The sequence below is a fragment of the Loxodonta africana genome, chromosome 9 (assembly GCF_030014295.1).
Source record: "Loxodonta africana isolate mLoxAfr1 chromosome 9, mLoxAfr1.hap2, whole genome shotgun sequence".
Taxonomy (NCBI): Eukaryota; Metazoa; Chordata; class Mammalia; order Proboscidea; family Elephantidae; genus Loxodonta; species Loxodonta africana.
The window spans coordinates 114,267,379-114,283,486 of record NC_087350.1 but is presented as its reverse complement, the minus strand read 5'-3'; positions in this window follow the sequence as shown (position 1 = coordinate 114,283,486).

The following is a 16,108-nucleotide window of genomic DNA, read 5'->3' as shown; positions in this document are numbered from 1 at the left end:
AAATGTTGGCCATTTTAACCATTATTTTTTTATTTTATTTTAACCATTTTAAAGTGTACAATCCAGTGACGTTAATTACATTCACCATGTTGTGTCGGAAACCCTGGTGGTGTAGTGATTAAATGTTAGGGCTGCTAACGAAAAGGCCGGCAGTTCGAGTCCACCAGGTGCTCCTTGGAAACTCTATGGGGCAGTTCTACTCTGTCCTGTAGGGTCGCTATGAGTCAGAATCGACTGGATGGCAATGGGTTTGGTTTTGGTTTTTTTATGTTGTTCCCATCACCACTATCTGCTTCCATGAGTTTTATATCACCCCAAAATGCAGAAACTAAGTACACCTTAAGCAATACCTTCCCGTTCCTTCTTCCCTCCTGCCCCTGGTAACCGCTAATAGACCTCAGTCTCTCTGCATTTGTCTATATTCTAGATAATTCATACAAGTGGGATCGTACAAAGCATACCTTTTGTACCTGACTTGTTCCACTTGGTATAAATGATCTCCAGGTTTGTCTATGTCATAGCATCTATCAGGACTTCATTTCTCTTTATGCCTGAATAATAACCATTGTGTGGATATGCAACATTTTGTTTATCCTTCATTTGTTGATGAAACTTGCCTCCTGATTGGCTTTTCATTCTATGCATTCTATATGATGATTAGAACAACATCAACAACAAAAAGAAACCATTTGCTACAATGGTTTCTAATATCCTAAAGTATCAAGTTGGTTCTTTTCAGAGGAGTTGGCGTAAGGGGCATGCAACAAGAAAGTCACCATGACTGGCCATGGTTCATCAAATCACAAGTCGGAATAGGCTCAACGGCAACAGGCACCGGTATTCTGTGCTGAGTGTTTTTCTAGGTCTGCAGACACAGGGAGAATCAAAACAAAATGAATAAATTCTAACCTTGCGCAGTTTCCCAGGTGATTCCCAAACTCATCCCGATTAAGAAACAACTGATCAGCCACCATAATTTTACAGATTGGGAGACCTGAGGCCCGGAACGATGACATTATAGCTCAAAGTCACTGAAAGAGAAGGGCCTGGAGATCGATTCTCTTAACTCCTAGTCCAGTAATTTTTTTTTTTTAAATGTCTCCCTGTTGACCATATGTCCTCAATTTTCCAGAATACTCCCCTTTTAAAATAGTCCATTATCCCCCAAGGAGACCCTGGATGATGCAAACAACATGCTCAACTGCTAACCAAAAGGTTGGAGGTTCAAGTCCACCCTGAGGTGCCTCGAAAGTAAGGCCTGGCAGTCTACTTTGGAAAAAACAGCCATTAAAAACCCTGTGGAGCACAGTTTTATGTTGACTCACATGGGCTTGCCATGAGTCAGAATCAATGGCCACTGGCATTGTCCTTAAAATTACAATCTTTGGTTTGCAAAATATGAACTCAAAAGCTATGCTATCCTTAAACCCAGCAAACCCAGTGCCGCTGAGTCGATTCTGACTATCCTTAACAACTAAAGAAATTTAATACTGCTTGGGGCTCTCTCTTGTCACCATGGCACCCTGACTGGGATCACAGATGTTAACAGAGAGTAGTGGCAGAGAATCCTGACCCCAAATGAAGGAGGCAGTCATTGTTGGGGCTAGCTTCATTAAGATGTAGCTGTAACGGCCTATGTGGTATGCGTGCTCATAGTTCATGGACAGGACCTCATTCATTCCTTTCATCAATGACACGGGGAGGGATACCGTCGTAACTGCTCTTTTACTGTTGATGTACCTGAGATTCACTGACAAGTTCAAGTTCAAACAATTCATACACATGGCAGACACGGACTGAAATCCAGGTTTTCTGTCTCCATATATTGGAATGAAATAATCTGAGGGCAAATAAGAATTTCAGCTTATGTGTTTTTCTTCCTCTTCCAGCATGAATGGGCGACAAAGCACCTGCCACAAAGGTGGAAGAAACCTGTAGTTACTTTCCAGGCATGAACGTCCCCTCATGTGCCAAGGCCTCTCTTTTGCCAGCAGCTCTGTCCTCCTCTCAGGCTACACATTCCCACCAAATTGGACATGTTGAGGATAGGCCATTGCGATGGTTAAGGTTATGTGTCAGCTTGGCTGGGTCCTGATTCTCAGTGGTTTGGCAGTTGTGATGTAGTTTGGCAGCTATGTAATGATGTAATCATCTCCATAATGAGATCTGACATGATGTAACCATCTCCATAACGAAATCTGCTACGAGCAATCAGTTGAAAGGGAGTTTCCTTGGGGCTATGGCCTGCATCCAATATGTGTGTTCTTCCCTGCAAAGCTCAATGGCTTTTGCTTGCTCGGATCCTGCAGCTGGCTTGTCATCTGACCTCAGGTTCTTGGGACTTGAGCTACCAACTTACCTTCCAATCTTGGGACTCGTCAACCTCCACAGCCTGTGAGCCAGCAACCTGCTGTCTGATCTGCTGATCTTGGGTTCACCAGCCCCTGCAGCTACGTGAGTCAGGAGGAGCCTCCAGCCTAAACCATGGACTTGGGACTTTCCAGCCTGTACAACCGCATAAGCCATTTCCTTGATATGAATCTCTCTTTCTCTCTCTCTATATATAGATATATGCTTCACTGGTTTTGCTTCTCTAGAGAATCCAGCCTAAGCCATTTATTGCAGAGAACCTCAATTAAAATGTAAGCAAGTCACCCAGGGGCTGCACCCCAGGGGGCCCCAGTACTTGCAGGGATTAACAGAGCAGATTAACCAGTAAACACTGAATGCACAGGTAAGGGCCAGGATGGAGAGTTTTCCCACAGATAGGTATGAAATTGTACTAGGACAGGGAAGAAAAAACCAGGAAGTGAGAGCTTGGGTTAATCGAGAGGATGTTTGCTATTGTCGCTAGTTGCTGTCCAGCAAGTTCTAACTCATGGCGACCTTATAGGCAACAGAAAAAAACGTTGCCTGGTCCTGCGCCATCTTCATGATCATTGGTATGTTTGAGTCCATTGTTGGGGCCACTGTGTCAGAGCATCTTGTGGAGGGTTTCCTTGTTTTCATTGACCTCCTACTTTAACAACCATGATGTCCCCGTTGATGGGAAGATGTTTACTCCTTGTTAAATTTTCAAGTACCCCCAACGCAGGCATACCGCTTATCAGGGAGTGAAATAAACTCCACTTGAATTTTTAAAATAAAACTGAAAGAGGCTGCTGACAGCTGTGGCCCTAGGCTCCTGTGGGTACCAGGCTACCTTCTGCAGTGACAAAGCTCTGGAGGGTTTGAGAAGCCCAGCTCTAGCCCACCTCCATCGTTTGAGGAATAGCCACGGTCATTTTCCCAGGTCTCAGCGTTAGTTTCTTCATTCCACACTCCAGCCCTCCACACACTCATCCCACTGTTTTCCAGGTTATCTATCTATCCCTTTAGCTCAATTATTTCCAATGCCCTGATGATGAGTACTGATTTCAACAATGGCATTAGAATGTGGAACAAAGTTCTGTTGTACCTAGGGTCCAAGTCACGCTCAAGTACTGGTGCAGACCCCGTATGTTAAATAATTATATTTTGAAGTATTGCAAAAGCAATTTTGCAAACCGCTCTCCCCACCTACAAACCCACCTGGCCAACTCCCTAAACCCCCACGCCATCCTGTATACATCCACAAGCTGAATTTTCCACTACTTTTACCATGGCCTTTCCTGCATAACAGACTTCCACGGTGGTACTGCATTATAACAACAATGCTTATTCACCTGCTAATTCCTGGCCCACCACAGTGCTTAGGTAAGGATCAAAGGAGACAATGTCAGTGAAAACCATTTGAAGAGGATATTACATGACATCCATACAGCATTTCCCAGAGCGCGAAGCACTTCATGTGTCTTGTTTAATTCCGAGAACCCAGCCAGGAAGGGCAGATGTGTTATTTTCCTTTTTTAACACATGTAAATCTTGTTTTTGGAGCCCTGGTAGCGCAGTGGTTAAGAGGTCTACTGCTAACCAAAAGGTTGGCGGTTAGAATCCAGCCACTGCTCTTAGAAATCCTATGGGGCAGTTCTACTCTGTCCTATAGGGTTGCTATGAGTCGGAATCAACTTGACAACAACAGGTTTGTTTTTTTTTTTTAATCTTGTTTCTCTAAGTAGGCTGCTAATTTCTTGAATGTGAATCAGGTCTTGTACTTTTTTGATGAAATTTTAAGATGCTTACTAAATTATGATATTAAATATCAATTACCATCTCCTATAAAATACCAATTAAAATTAATAAGGCAGAGAAGTCATCCATTTTACATCACAAACCCAAAACCAAACCAAATCTGTTGTCATCAAGTCAGTTCTGACTCAGGGCACGCCCATGTGTTTCAGAGTAGAATTGTGCTCCCTAGGGCTATTATTATTATCATTGTTATTACTGTAATTACAAAAGCACTTTGCCAGACCTTTTTTCCATGGAGCATCTAGGTGGATTCAAGCTGCGAGCCTTAAGGTTAGCAGCTCGCTGATGGCAAACCATTTGCACCACCCAGGCAGGAATAAAAAATAAGACTTTTGCCACCATTGGTCCTTGTTCGCACTGGATGTTGAAAATAAAAGTTGTAGGAAACACAAAGGTGCAATTAGAACTGCAAACAAGTTGTTTGATTCCATGAAAAAATGGTTTTATATAATTAGAAGGGCTTGTCAAATATGTAAAGTACTTGTTTTATATTTTTATAGTGAATAAAGTCTAAGTTCAGAAAAAGGTGTTGTCTCTGAATGAAAAGCCAATGGAAGTCTGATTACTATGTGATGTAAGGCTGCTTCTTATTGACAGGAGGCAGGAAATGCATGGACTCTGGAACCTGTACAAAATCTGGGTTCTGGTACTTTCCAGTTGTATGACCTTGGACAAGCTAACCTCTTTAGACCTCTGTTTTCTCATCTGTAAAATGGGGATGATAAAAACACCAGCCCATGGAGTGGTTGAGAACAGTAAATGAGTTAATGTTAGCAAAATACTTAGAACAGGGTCTGCCATATATTAAGCATTTTATAAAAGGAAATGGCTATAATTATTATTATTATTTGAGGAGAGAAAGACAGGATGAAACTCAGGTCACAGAGAGCCGAAGCCTTGTCCAAGTTCAGCTATGAATCCTGGCTACACAATGTACGTGCCTCTGCAGGACTGAATCTTTGTAAAAGAGCCTCTGTGATCATATATCAAACAAATCTGTGACAACAAGAGATCTGGGGGTGGCTCTCCCAGCTGAATAACCAGTTAATAAAGGTTCCAACTCTAGTCATTAGAGATGGATCAATAATTTTTGGAGTCAGTTGAAATTCTTCCCATTGCAAGAGATGGAAACCCCAAGTCAAAATGGCTTAAGACAAGGGTGGATTTCTTGGCTAGTGTAACTGAAAAATTAAGGAGAAGCGCCCGCTTCAGGTTTGGTGTGATCAAGATAATCCACTGGTCTCACCCCTTCGGGAGCGAGGAAGAATGAGGAAAACCAAAGGCACGAGGGAAAGATTAGTCCAAAGGACTGATGGACCACAACTACCACCAGACTGAGTCCAGCAGAACTAGATGGTACCCGGCTACCACTGCTGACTGCTCTGATAGGGATCACAATAGAGGGTCCCAGGCAGAGGTGGAGAAAAATGTAGAACAAAATTCTAACTCACAAAAAAAGACCACACTTACTGGCCTGACAAGGACTGGAGAAACCCGAAGAGTATGGACCCTGGACACCCTTTTAGTTCAGTAGTAAAGTCACTCCTGAGGTTCACCCTTCATCCAAAGATTAGACAGACCCATAAAACAAAATGAGACTAAAGGGGCACACCAGCCCAGGGACAAGGACTAGAAGGCAGGAAGGGCCTGGAAAGTGGTAACAGGGAACTCAAGGTTGAGAAGGGAGAGTGTTGACATGTTGTGGGGTTGTTAACCAATGTCATAAAACAATATGTGTACTGTTTAACGAGAAGCTAGCTTGTTCTATAAACCTTAATCTAAAGTACAACAATAAAAAAAAAATTCTACTCAAAAATAAAACAAAAAAAAGTTAATCATAGAATCACCATATGACCCAACAATTCTACTCCTAAGTATATACCCCAAAAGAGGCGAAAACAGGGACTCAAACAGATGTTTGTATGTCAATGTTCATTGCAGCGTGGTTCACAAAAGCTGAAAGGTGGAAACAACCCGAGTGTCCATCAACAGATGAATGGATGAACACAACATGGCCTATCCCTGCAGCGGAGCATTATTCAGCCATAAAAGGAATGAAGTTCTAATACATACTATGACATGGATGAAAACCTTAAAAACATTATTATACTAAGCTAATAAGCCAGACACAAAAGGAGTAATATTATATGATCTCACTTACATGAAGTATCTGGAATAGGCAAATGCATAGAGGCCAAAGCTTATTAGTGGTTCCCAGGGGCTGTGGGGAGGGGGAGGGAGTGATTGCTTAAGGGGCCCTGAGTTTCTGTTTGAGGGGATGAAAAAGTTTCAGGAACCAGTAGCGGAGTTGGGTGTACAACACTGTGAATATAATTAATGTCACTGAATTGTACACTTAAAAATGGTTAAAAGGAAAGACCAAATTCACTGGTCTGAAAGAGACTGGAGGAGCCCCTGAGACCATGGCCCCCGGATGCCCTGCTAACTGAGAACTGAAGCTACTCCTGAAGTCCACGTTTCAGCCAAAGATTAAAAAAAAAAAAAAAAGACAGACCTAAAAAACAAACAGCACAGGTGAAGAACCTGCTTCTTAGTTCAACCGAGTGTGCGAGACCAGATGGGCAACACCTGCCCAAAAGCAAAGCCAAGAAGGCAGGGAGGGACAGGAACCCTGGACAAATGGACAGGACAAACCCAGGTTGGAAAGGCAGAGAGTGTTGGCACATTGTGGGGATTGCAACCAATGTCACAAAACAATCTGTGTATAAATGTTTGAACGAGAAACTAATTTGCACTGTAAACTTTCACCTAAAGCACAATTTTGAAACATGGTTGGAATGGCAAATTTTATGTTATAGATATTGTACTGCAATAAAGGAATTTAAAAAAGGCAATGAGACAAAAGGAAAAAAAAAAAAAAGGCCAGTGAAGGTGGGATGAACCATGCTGGAATTTTGTTCTTTGAAATACAGAGAGTAGCAATCCACACATAAATCCAGAAGGTCCTTCTCTCGGGACTTAAACACCTCAGCCCTTCCTGCTGTGTTGTCTGAGGCTCGGTGCTGCCCAGTGACCCGTGGGGCCCACAGGTGAGCTATGAGAGGAGCCCTATGGGAGAGACAAATCAGCACCTTTGTTTGCTGTCATTTTATACCCTCTATTTTTTTTTTTTATCACATCTCTCACTGTCTCTTTCAGGCTTGATTCCCACTGCTTGGGACCATGGGTCAAAGGAGGGCAGAGGTAATGGGGCAGGGTGACAATATGGCTCCAGCTTACCTGATTTTCCAGGGCACAGGGAGAAACGGTGCTGCAGGCTCTTCTTTCTTAAAGGATGGCAAAATCACCACAAAATATCCAGGTGCCTCCTAAGAGCTAGGTATGTGCTAAGTGCTCTACATCATTGTTCTTTTAATCCTCGCCACCACTCTGAACACTGGATAGTCTTGTTGCCCGCATTTATGTGTGAGGACACTGTGGCTGAAGGAAGTTAAATAAGGCTGCACAGCTTGTCTGGGGTAGAGTCAGACTGGGGGCCGGGTCTGTCTGCAATGTGTGAGCTTTCAACCACCAGGCTGTTTGTCTACCTCGAACAAGTCTACAGGGACCTAGGTGTGTTAATGGTGTGTTCTCAGCTGCTAAGCAGAAGGTTGGCGGTTCAAACGCACCCAAGGCACTGTAGAAGAAAGGCCTGGTGTTCTCCCTCTGAAAAATCAGCCATTGAAGCCTCTAATGGAGCACAGGTTTACTCTAACACACCTGGGGTCACCATGTGCTGGAATCCACTTGACGGCAATGGGTAAAAAGTCTGTGGATTGGCTGCAGGACCATTCACAGGGACGGATCGAAGGGGAAGCACTGCTCTTGGATCACCTGTGCAGAAGCAGGGAGGAGTCTGACCTGGATACATGTCACTGTTGGCAGCAAAGCTACAGATGGAGCTCCTGGAGGTACAAACTGCTAGCGCACCTGCTGCATTTGGAGGAGGTGGAACCGTTGGGCCAGCACCATGGTGGTGGCGATGGCCATTATTAATGAATTTGAATGCGCTTCATCCAGGCATCTTCTCTCCATGCCTGCTTTCAGCTCTCCTTATTCTATAGTTATCTCAGCTACTTCACGCCTGTTACCTGCCTGGCTCTGAAAGGCATTTGTCTTCATGACTCTGAAACAGTGTGTGGGGGGGAGGCTAGCAAGTTACCAAGAATGTCTGCACAACCGCCTCCTCCACCCCACTGTCAAAACCAGGAAGAACCTTGAAAACATGAAGCTAACTGAAATAAGTCAGACAAAATGACAAATTTTATATGACCCCACTTATATGGAAAAAGAGGAAGACTCTCAACAAGATGGATTGACACAGTGACTGCAACGATAGGCTCAAACATAACAACGATTGTGAGGATGGCGCAGGACCAGGCAGGGTTTAATTCTGCTGTATGTAGGGCGGCTATGAGTCAGAACCGACCTGAAGGCACCTAACAACAACAACCATTTATATAAAATATCTAGAATAAGCAAATGCATAGAGACCAAAGTTTATTAGTGGTCGCCAGGGGCTGGAGGGAGGGGATAAAAAAAAAAACCCAAACCTGTTGCCATCAAGTCGATTCTGACTCATAGTGACCCTATCCGACAGAGTAGAACTGCCCTATAGAGTTTCCAAAGAGCACCTGGTGGATTCAAACTGCCGACCTTTTGGTTGGGAACCATACTTCTTAACCACTATACCACCAGCAATTCCCTAGGGAGTTACTGCTTAAGGGGTACTGAAGTTCTGTTTAAAATCCCATTGCCGTTGAGTCGATTCCAACTCATAGCAACCCTACAGGACAGAGTAGAATTGCCCCATAGGGTTTTCAGCTGGTGGATTTGAACTGCAGGCCTCTTGGTTAGCAGCCAAGTGCTTAACCACTCTGCCACCAGGGCCCCAGTTTCTGTTTAGGGCCATGAAAAAGTTTTGGAGATAGATAGTGGTAATGGTTACACAGCACGGGGAATGTAGTCAATGTACTGAGTTATACGCTAAAAAATGGTTAAGATGGCGAACTTTTTGTGACATATTTCACCACAATAACAATTTAAAAAATCAAACTATGAAAAACAACAGCAAAAAAATAAAAAGCAAACAGACAAACGAGCAGGGGATAGATCTTCTCACGCAAACACATGGTCTTTCCACGTGAACTTTGATTTCACTGTGGAGCAACAAGGCTGTGAAAGCAGACCAGGGCCTAACCATGGCTGCACACCCTCATTCCCGCCTAGCTCAGTCCTCGCATCAGCCCTGTAAGGCAGACACGGCTCTCACCCCCATATTACAGGTAGGAGGCTAAGGCTCAAAGAGGTGACAGTCAGCCCAAGCGCTGGCCCTCAGCCCCACTCACTGCCGGTGTCCTCACTCCGCCTCACGCTAGAGCCCAAGGCCTCTCAAGAGCACACCATCTCTGGTCCAAACCCAAACCTATTAAACCCAGCTCCCTGCTGGGGGTGTGCTGGGACCTGGGGAGTTTTTGTTTGTTTAAGCGCCCCAGGTCACGCTACTGTGGTGAGAATGCCTCACTAACAATTTGAAGAGTGGGTATCTTAGTACTTCAGCGCTGCTGTAACAGAAATACCACAGACAGAAATTTCTTCTCTCACAGGTCAGGAGGTTAGAAGTCTGAATTCAGGGCGCCGGCTCTAGGGGAAGGCTGTCTCTCTCTCCGGGTCAACTCTATCGGCTCTAGGGGAAGGCTGTCTCTCTCTCCGGGTCAACTCTATCAGCTCTAGGGGAAGGTCCTAGTCTCTTTTCAGCTTCTGGCTCTCAGGTCCTTGGTGAACTTCATGTGGGGTGGCATCTATCTTCTGCCATGTCTGCTTTCTTGCTGTTTGCTTAATCTGATCTTTTATATCTCAAAAGCGATCTCTTTAAGAGACAGCGTACTCTAATACTGCCTCATTAACATAACAAAGAAAATTTATTCTCAGATGGGATTATAGCCACAGGTATAACCAAAACCAAACCCATTGCTGGGGAGTCAGTTCCAACCTGCCCTATAGGGTTTCCAAGGCTGTAATCTTTAGGGAAGCAGACTGCCACGTCTTCCTCCCGAGGAGCAGCTGGTGAGTTCAAACCTCCGACTCTTCAGTTAGTAGCCGAGCGCTTAACCACTGTGCCGCCAGGGCTCCTTTACCACAGGTACAGGGATTAGGATTTACAACACATATTTTTGGGGGGCACAAATCTGTAACAACGGGTGATACAAATTCACACACATCAACTGGGAGCTTTGCTTGGGCAGCCGGGGTGCACATCAAAGGGAAAGGGCAGAGCTCTGGGTACTGCAGTCTGTGTTTACACATGGAATGCCACACACACGTGGTTAAAGTGGTCAGTTTTATGTTATATACATTTTACCACAACACAAAAATCAAAAAGGAAAAAAAAAGGTAAAGAGGACAGGGGTTTGCTTCTCCCACCCTCGTTAGCTCTATGACTCTGGGCACATATGTTCTTTAAGTCCTCTGAGCCTCAGTTTGCTAATCTCTAAAGTGGGGATGATAATGGACCCCACCTCAGAGGCTGTTGTGCAGAGACGAGTGAGGACATGCATGTACTGAGCTCAGCACGGATCCCGGGAGCAATTATTCTCCTCAGCTACTGAGGGCTGCCTCCACCGCCACCAATGACGAGTGCGTACTGCAAATACCAAGTCGTCTGGAAGAGAAACTCAAACTCCTAAGGGGATTCTGCTTCCTCACTTCTGATCACCTGGTTTTTAGAATTAACCCTCTTCACTTAAAAATTGAGTTCACTTGCCTTGGTGGTTCAGCGGCAAGTGTAATTTTCCTAGAAGTGGCCTCAAAAGTTGGTCACGAAGGACAAATCTTATACCATCCCATTTACAAGAAAGAGCTACAATAGGCAGGAGGATAGAGACCAAAGTTTATTAGTGGTCACCAGCAGCAGGGGGAAGAGTCCTGGTGGTACAGTGGTTAAGCACTCGGCTGCTAACTGAAAGGTCGGTGGTTGGAATCCACCAGCTGCTCCGCAGGAGAAAGGTGTGGCAATCTGCTCTCTTGAAGCTTACAGCCTTGGAAATCCTGTGGGGCAGTTCTACTTCTATAGAGTCCTATAGGGTCACTATGATTTGGAATCGACTTGATGGCAGTGGGTTTGGTTTTTTGGGTAGGGGCAGGTAGAAGGGAGGGAAAAAAGGAGACTCATTGCTTCTGGGCACTACCTTCTATTAAGGGTGATGGAAAAATTTGGAAACAGATAATGGTGTTGGTTAGCCAACATGATAAACACAATGAATCACACTGAATTGTACATGAGAAGAATATTGAAATGGCAAATATTTGCTACAGATACTTTTACCATTTACCACAATAGTAAAAAAAAGTTCTTCCCAGATGGAAATGGTACTTCACAGACAACCAGCTGAAACCAACCTGTTCCACATTAACTTCTTTAAATCCTTTTGGTGGCTCATGCTTCACTACTTAAGGCTTGTCCCACCCCTGAGCATTCAAGCACAAAGTTGATTTAAGCCTTTAATCAACATTAAAGATATAGTTACATGCATCTTTATATTATGCAAGTATCTCAACTGTGTACATGTGGATGCCTTTCCCAACTTGCTCTTTGGGAAAAAGGCAGGTAACCTGGATCACATTTGGCTTTGTTCTTCAGCTACAGCTATTTAAAAATGACGTTGGCCAACAGCCTCTTCACTTTTCTGGAAGAAGGGCTGCGTGAGTCCATTCAACCTTTTGTCCTTAAGAAGGAAATTTCTCTGTCATCTTGGAATAATCTTATGTTCGTCTTGGCTAGCCTGGCTGGGGGCGTTTTCAGAGTCGGGGAGGCACCAGCACTGCAGAAGTCGGCGCTGGGAGAATATGATGGATCTCAGGAGATCTTATCGCCCATGGCCCCACCAGGCCCAGACATTTTCACAGCTTGCCACATAGATGTTAGCGCCTGCCTGAACGCACAGGAATGCAACCCCAGCAATTATTTACCAGGTGGAATGCTGTCTCGGAGCTGCTCTCTGTCTTAAAGGAACTCTGTCAAAGTTTTCGGTTCTAGTTTTGCCTGAGTGGTTTGTAGATCTCTTATAACCTGATGAGGGGAAAAAAAAAAAATTGAGATTTTTCTGTTTTTAGGAAAAACGATCACCCTAGGAAGGGCCATCTGGAGAACTGGCTGTATAATAAATCACTGCTAACACCAACACCAACTATACTTACGGGGCCCTGTGGTTTTCTTGCAAGCAGAGACAGGAGGATATGGTATTGGCTCCCGAAAGCAGTATCGTCATGGACTTGCTTGTGGGAACACCAAAGGTTGGGAAGGCCCCAGGCTAGTCTGAGAAAAAGGACTTGCTGGAATGGCAGAAATGGAAGATCTTTTGAATTTTTTCTTTTCTCCTTGAGCTGTAAATAAATATCACAACTTTACTCAATTGTAATACAAAATTAAATATGTTTTTATCCTACCCAGCTTTTTAAAATGGAGTCCCCGAGTAGAGCAAACGGTTAAGCATTCGACAATTAGCCGAAAGGCTGGCAGTTCAAACCCACTGAAAGGGGACTCAGAAGACAGGTCTGGTGATCTGCTTCTTAAAGGTCACAGCCTTGAAAACCCTACGGAGCAGTTCTACTCAGCACCCCTGGGTCGCCATGAGTCAGACTCGACTCGGTGCTAACTGACAGTATAGCCTATGTATAATTCTGAAAACTGTTGTCCTTTGCAATTTGCACCGACCCATTAATCCTGAGATGCAGATTTTCAAGTCAGAGACTCAGGTTCATGTTCTGGCCATGTCACTCATTCCTGGACAACTTTAAACGTGTCGTCCAGCGCCTTTAGCCTCTGCTTCCGTTTGTAAAAAGTGACTAGTGGAAATATGAGCAGCAGGGCTAACTTCTTGGTACAGAGGTGATCAATTAATATGGAATTCCCTTCTCGTGTAAGTAATGAGTCCAAGAGAAGAGGCGGTCTATATCTAAATAACTTTAAATCGGAAAATAATCGAATCCAACCTGAAGTACAACCTTGGAAGCAAGGATGGCGAGAGTACGTCTCACATACTTTGGCCATGTTATCAGGGGGGACCAGTCCCTGGAGAAGGACATCATACTCCGTAAAGCAGAGCGTCAGCGAAAAAGAGGAAGAACCTCATCGAGATGGATTGACACAGTGGCTGCAACACAATGGGTTCAAGCGTAGCAACAGTTGTGAGGATGGCTCAGGACTGGGCAGCGTTTCATTCTGTTGTACACTGGGTCACTGTGAGTTGGAACCGACTCGATGGCACCTAACAACAACAACAATGACCTAAATATTAAGCAATAGAATGTTTAAAGAAATTATGGAACATTTATGTGTGGGAGACCCAACATTTAGATAATATCTTTCTATTAACAGATTCCACCTTCTCCCTTGTGCTCATGAAGAACCAAACCAAACTCATTGCCATTCAGTCAATTCCAACTTAGGGTGACCCTATAGGACAGAGTAGAACTGCCCTATAGGATTTTTAACGAGTGGCTGATGGATTCGAACTGCTGACCTTTTGGTTAGCAGCCGAACTCTTAGCCACTGTGCCACTAGGGCTCAGGGCTTCTGCCCATCAAAGGGGTAGAAAATCAACTCAGAAAAGGCCATAGCATCCGTCCCTTCAGCCACAGTGATTGGGCCAGGACAGCACATGCTCCAAGCCAGCCAAAGGGCCTCCCCTTAGATTTTGTCTTCCTTTCCAGTGGAGAGCTGAGTGACAGAGATGTCAGCTTTGCAGGTGAACGTGGCCCTCATCATGTGGAGGACCTGGAAGACTCATGAGCCCTGAGGAGCCCTGGTGACATCCAGCCCTCAATCCCAGCACTCAGGCCCACAGGGCCGTCTGGCTCCTGGAGTTCTCATTCCGTTCAGTGGACAATGCTGGTATTCTTCCTTGAAATCCCCCCTTTCCTTAAGCCAGCTGAAGTTGGGCTTATGTGACTTGCAGCCCTCAGAGTTTTGACCATCAGCTCATCCATCTATTAACACTGATGATCAAGAAGACACAACAGCAGCATGGAAAACTACTTGGGTGAATTTTAACTACAGCATGATATACAATTATGTGAGTGGTATGGTTACAACTATCTAACATGCATTACTAGTAGGGAACCCAGGTGGCCTAGGGGTTAAGCTCTAGGCCGCTAACTGAAAGGTTGGTTATTTGAACCCACCAGCTGCTCCATGGGAGAAAGATATGGCAGTCTGCTTCCGTAAAGATTTACAGCCTTGGAAACCTTATGGGGCAGTTCTACTCTGTCCTACAGGGTCGCTATGAGTTGGAACGTACTTAACAGCAATGGGTATGCAAACCAAGTAGAAAGGAAATACCTTAAAAATGCAGTGGTTGTTTAGCGTGTTAGGGTTATGGATGAGTTCTATTTTTCTTGCTGTCGTTGTTGCCCGTTTGTTTCCCCTTCATATACTTGTTGCCGTTGATCGTTTCTGACTCATAGCAACCCCACAGGACAGAGTAGAACTGCCTTCATATAATGGGGTCAAAGTTTATCAAACTACGTTCAGCTGTGCTGAGTGTGTGTCACTGACTTGTTTTCCACAACCCACCAAGTCTTCCTCAGGGGCTCTCTCCGTATTCACCACTAACTGTATCTTAGTCTCTGAGTATGAAAGAGGGTTTGGTTTAAAGAGTCTTCCTTTCTATTTATTTATTTATTTTCTTTTATTGTTCTCTGCCCTCCTTTCCAACATGGTGTCTTGGTGTCCTAGGCTGATGGCTGTGTGACCTGAGGCAGAGGATAGAGAAAGTTCTAGATGTGCACACCCTGGGCCTCATACTATTTTCAGAGTTGGTTCCCTGCATCCTCATTTTGTACTAAACGTGTTGCTGTAGTGTCGATTCTGACTCATAGTGACCCCATGTGACAGAGTAGACCTGCCCCATAGGGCTTCCGAGGCTGTAAGTCTTTAGGGAAGAACACTGCCATGTCTTTGTCCCGTGGGGCGGCAGGTGGGTTCAAACCTTTCGGTTAACAACGGGGCACTTAACCACTGTACCACCAGGGCTCCTTCCAGTTTGTACCAGCCCCTGCAACTTATACAGCGAGCTATTGTAGCTGGACCTCTTTCCACGGTGGCTCAGAGCTCCAAGAGGGTGAATACAGCTAGCAGCTGCCTTCTTTTTTTATTTTAACTTTAGTGAAAATACACACAGCAGAGCATATGTGCCTTCATCAATTTCTGCATGTTCAGTTCAGTGACACTGGCCACACTCTTCCCATTGGGTCACCATTTTCGCTGTCTCTACCCACCCTGTTCCACCACCTCAGCTTAGACTCCCTGTCCCTAAACTTCTCATCTATGCCTAAGAGTTACTGGGGACAACTGAATCTCATAAAAATAATTCCTGAAAAGACCACAATGCTCATGGTGAACATTCTTTACTAGTTTAGCTAAACATTTCATTAGTTTAAAGATGGCTTCAGGGGATAATTTTGGTTCATGGTTTGAAGATTTTCTCAGAGCGACAGATTTGGGAGTTCCTCCAGCCTCAATAGATCCAGTAAGCCTGGATTCTGCAAGATTCTGAAATTCTGTTTCACATATTTTTCTCCTTTTAATCAGGATTCATCTATTGATTCATTGATCAGAATGTTCAGTAATGGAATCCAGGCACCACCCAGCTCTTCTGGTCTCACAGCTAAGGAGGCAGTAGTTCATGAAGGCAGTTAGACCTGCAGTCCAGTTTCTCCTCTGACTCCTTGGTCTCCTTTCTCTGCTGCTCCAGGTGAATATAGAACAATTGGTTTACCTTGGAAAGGCTGTTCCCAAGCTATGAGACTTCTTAAGGTCTAGGCTGGAACATCACAGCATCACTTCTGCCACACGCTCTTGGCCGAAGCAATTCTTAAGCTCACCCCCAAAATCAAGGCGAGGACCAGGAAAACCTTTTGACCATCCACTTCACCTCCA